Raw genomic sequence first — 4774 nt, 5'->3', positions numbered from 1 at the left:
TCCCCCCGTGCCCGTTTATGTCGATTGATGCTGGTGCTCGACTGGTTGGAGCGCTCGGATGCAAAAATCTTGCACCAGGATTTATCGATTGTGATGGACACGGCAAGTCTCCTGATTGCTATGCAGGAGCTCATCGTGAATCTCTATGCGGCCTTGGTATGGACTCGACCTGCGGAATGGTTCGGCAATGGTAGTCGCTCCAACACGTCCTTGCAATGGCCACAGAGGTGATTCGACTAGAGCTCCAGTCTAGCTTTTGGGTTGCTTGGCGGACTGGTATAGCCGCGATCGAGTTCCGGCCATGAACGTTTTAGATAGCTCTTGGGCTTTCTGGGACGGAAGTCGGAAGTTTGGGCTGTTGTCCGATTTGATGACCATTCTTCGGATGTGTGAGAATCGGACAAATAACTTATATAGGGGACTGTGTTGTCTCACGCAGCCCCCTCCGTGCCCCTCTATCTCGACCGATGTTGGTGCTTGAAAGGGTTGGGATCGCTCGGATTTATAAACGTGCACCACCATTTGTCGAGTGTGAGGGACGCGGCAGGTCTCCTAAATGCTATGCGGGCGCTCTCTGAGAATCTCTATCCGGCCTCGACACAGACTAGTCTTGCTGAATGGTTTGGCACTGGTAGTCGATCCAACACGTCGTTGTTGTGGCCGCCTAGGCGATTCGATTCGAGCCCCCGTCTAGCTTTTGGGTTGCTTGGCGGATTTTGCCCTATCCGCAAGTGAGCTCGGTCCCTAAACGTTCGAGAAACCCGATTGCTATGCGCCGACTCTCTTTCTTGCGAGCCTCCATCTAGCTTTTGGGTCTCTACGGAACGGAAGTCGGAATCTGGGACCGTTGTTTGATTCGACGAGGCAGACTACGGTTGTGCGAGAATCGGACAAATAACTTATATAGGGGAGGTGTTGACTGGAGCATTCTCCCCCGTGCCCCTCTAACTCGACCAATGCTGGCGCTCGAACGGTGGTAGCGCTCGGATTTTCATTGAGCGCCAGCATTGGTCGATTTAGAGGGGCATGCGAGATTCCCGAATGCTATGCGAGGGCTCTAACGGAAATGTCTATTGGTTTCGGTATGGATGCAATTGCGAGTGGTTCGGCAAAGGTAGTCGTTCCGATGCGTCCATGTCGTGGCCAAATCGATAATTCGATTTGAGCCCTCGTATAGCATTTGGGTCTCTCGATGTGATTCCGCATTCCAGTCCCTTTGGGCACTGCTTGAGCCGCATCCCAGGGGGTTCCCTTCCCAATAATCTGCCTCGCAACCCGATTGCTATGCGGTGAGGCTCCTCGGCCGCCTCGGAACTATCTGTGTATCAGACGCATCGCGGGATAAGGGGTTGGCAACGGTAGTCGCCCCAAGCGCGTCCGATGCTTGGACCATTCTGAGGCGGCCCTGAAGCCTCTTCCGTCTAGCCGTTGGGTCCTTCTCGCCGCATCCCTCGCCTCGCACCCCGATTGCTATGCGGTGAGGCTCCTCGGCCGCCTCGGAACTATCTGTGTATCGGACGCGTCGCGGGATAAGGGGTTGTCACTGGTAGTCGCCCCAAGCGCGTCCGATGCTTGGACCATTCCGAGGCGGCCCTGAAGCCTCTTCCGTCTAGCCGTTGGGTCCTTCTCGCCGCATCCCTCGCCTCGCACCCCGATTGCTATGCGGTGAGGCTCCTCGGCCGCCTCGGAACTATCTGTGTATCGGACGCGTCGCGGGATAAGGGGTTGTCATTGGTAGTCGCCCCAAGCGCGTCCGATGCTTGGACCATTCCGAGGCGGCCCTGAAGCCTCTTCCGTCTAGCCGTTGGGTCCTTCTCGCCGCATCCCTCGCCTCGCACCCCGATTGCTATGCGGTGAGGCTCCTCGGCCGCCTCGGAACTATCTGTGTATCGGACGCGTCGCGGGATAAGGGGTTGTCACTGGTAGTCGCCCCAAGCGCGTCCGATGCTTGGACCATTCCGAGGCGGCCCTGAAGCCTCTTCCGTCTAGCCGTTGGGTCCTTCTCGCCGCATCCCTCGCCTCGCACCCCGATTGCTATGCGGTGAGGCTCCTCGGCCGCCTCGGAACTATCTGTGTATCGGACGCGTCGCGGGATAAGGGGTTGTCACTGGTAGTCGCCCCAAGCGCGTTCGATGCTTGGACCATTCCGAGGCGGCCCTGAAGCCTCTTCCGTCTAGCCGTTGGGTCCTTCTCGCCGCATCCCTCGCCTCGCACCCCGATTGCTATGCGGTGAGGCTCCTCGGCCGCCTTGGAACTATCTGTGTATCGGACGCGTCGCGGGATAAGGGGTTGTCACTGGTAGTCGCCCCAAGCGCGTCCGATGCTTGGACCATTCCGAGGCGGACCCGAAGCCTCTTCCGTCTAGCCGTTGGGTCCTTCTCGCCGCATCCTTCGCCTCGCACCCCGATTGCTATGCGGTGAGGCTCCTCGGCCGCCTCGGAACTATCTGTGTATCGGACGCGTCGCGGGATAAGGGGTTGTCACTGGTAGTCGCCCCAAGCGCGTCCGATGCTTGGACCATTCCGAGGCGGACCCGAAGCCTCTTCCGTCTAGCCGTTGGGTCCTTCTCGCCGCATCCCTCGCCTCGCACCCCGATTGCTATGCGGTGAGGCTCCTCGGCCGCCTTGGAACTATCTGTGTATCGGACGCGTCGCGGGATAAGGGGTTGTCACTGGTAGTCGCCCCAAGCGCGTCCGATGCTTGGACCATTCCGAGGCGGACCCGAAGCCTCTTCCGTCTAGCCGTTGGGTCCTTCTCGCCGCATCCCTCGCCTCGCACCCCGATTGCTATGCGGTGAGGCTCCTCGGCCGCCTTGGAACTATCTGTGTATCGGACGCGTCGCGGGATAAGGGGTTGTCACTGGTAGTCGCCCCAAGCGCGTCCGATGCTTGGACCATTCCGAGGCGGACCCGAAGCCTCTTCCGTCTAGCCGTTGGGTCCTTCTCGCCGCATCCCTCGCCTCGCACCCCGATTGCTATGCGGTGAGGCTCCTCGGCCGCCTTGGAACTATCTGTGTATCGGACGCGTCGCGGGATAAGGGGTTGTCACTGGTAGTCGCCCCAAGCGCGTCCGATGCTTGGACCATTCCGAGGCGGCCCCGAAGCCTCTTCCGTCTAGCCGTTGGGTCCTTCTCGCCGCATCCCTCGCCTCGCACCCCGATTGCTATGCGGTGAGGCTCCTCGGCCGCCTTGGAACTATCTGTGTATCGGACGCGTCGCGGGATAAGGGGTTGTCACTGGTAGTCGCCCCAAGCGCGTCCGATGCTTGGACCATTCCGAGGCGGCCCCGAAGCCTCTTCCGTGTAGCCGTTGGGTCCTTCTCGCCGCATCCCTCGCCTCGCACCCCGATTGCTATGCGGTGAGGCTCCTCGGCCGCCTTGGAACTATCTGTGTATCGGACGCGTCGCGGGATAAGGGGTTGTCACTGGTAGTCGCCCCAAGCGCGTCCGATGCTTGGACCATTCCGAGGCGGACCTGAAGCCTCTTCCCTCTAGCCGTTGGGGCTTTCTCGCCGCATCCCTCGCCTCGCACCCTGATTGCTATGCTGTGAGGCTCCTCGGCCGCCTTGGAACTATCTGTGTATCGGACGCATCGCGGGATAAGGGGTTGGCAGTGGTAGTCGCCCCAAGCGCATCCGATGCTTGGACCATTCCGAGGCGGCCCTGCAGCCTCTTCCGTCTAGCCGTTGGGGCCATCTCGCCGCATCCCCCACCTCGCACCACGATTGCTATGCGGTGAGGCTCCTTGGCCGCCTCGGAACTATCTGTGTATCGGACGCATCGCGGGATAAGGGGTTGTCACTGGTAGTCGCCCCAAGCGCGTCCGATGCTTGGACTATTCCGAGGCGGCCCTGCAGCCTCTTCCGTCTAGCCGTTGGGGCCATCTCGCTGCATCCCCCACCTCCTCGGCCGCCTCGGAACTATCTGTGTATCGGACGCATCGCGGGATAAGGGGTTGGCAGTGGTAGTCGCCCCAAGCGCGTCCGATGCTTGGACTATTCCGAGGCAGCCCTGCAGCCTCTTCCGTCTAGCCTTTGGGGCCATCTCGCCGCATCCCTCGCCTCGCACCCCGATTGCTATGCGGTGAGGCTCCTCGGCCGCCTGGGAACTATCTTCGTATCGGACGCATCGCGGGATAAGGGGTTGTCACTGGTAGTCGCCCCAAGCGCGTCCGATGCTTGGACTATTCCGAGGCGGCCCTGTGGCCTCTTCCGTCTAGCCGTTGGGGCCATCTCGCCGCATCCCCCACCTCGCACCCCGATTGCTATGCGGTGAGGCTCTTCGGCCGCCTTGGAACTATCTTCGTATCGGACGCATCGCGGGATAAGGGGTTGTCACTGGTAGTGGCCCCAAGCGCGTCCGATGCTTGGACTATTCCGAGGCGGCCCTGCAGCCTCTTCCGTCTAGCCGTTGGGGCCATCTCGCCGCATCCCCCACCTCGCACCCCGATTGCTATGCGGTGAGGCTCCTCGGCCGCCTTGGAACTATCTTCGTATCGGACGCATCGCGGGATAAGGGGTTGTCACTGGTAGTCGCCCCAAGCGCGTCCGATGCTTGGACTATTCCGACGCGGCCCTGTGGCCTCTTCCGTCTAGCCGTTGGGGCCATCTCGCCGCATCCCCCACCTCGCACCCCGATTGCTATGCGGTGAGGCTCCTCGGCCGCCTTGGAACCATCTTCGTATCGGACGCATCGCGGGATAGGGGGCTGTCACTGGTAGTCGCCCCAAGCGTGTCCGATGCTTGGACCATTCCTAGGCGGCCCTGAAGCCTCTTC

Source organism: Cryptomeria japonica, unplaced genomic scaffold (assembly GCF_030272615.1).
Source record: "Cryptomeria japonica unplaced genomic scaffold, Sugi_1.0 HiC_scaffold_929, whole genome shotgun sequence".
NCBI classification, from domain to species: Eukaryota; Viridiplantae; Streptophyta; class Pinopsida; order Cupressales; family Cupressaceae; genus Cryptomeria; species Cryptomeria japonica.
Note: the sequence above shows the minus strand (reverse complement) of the source record.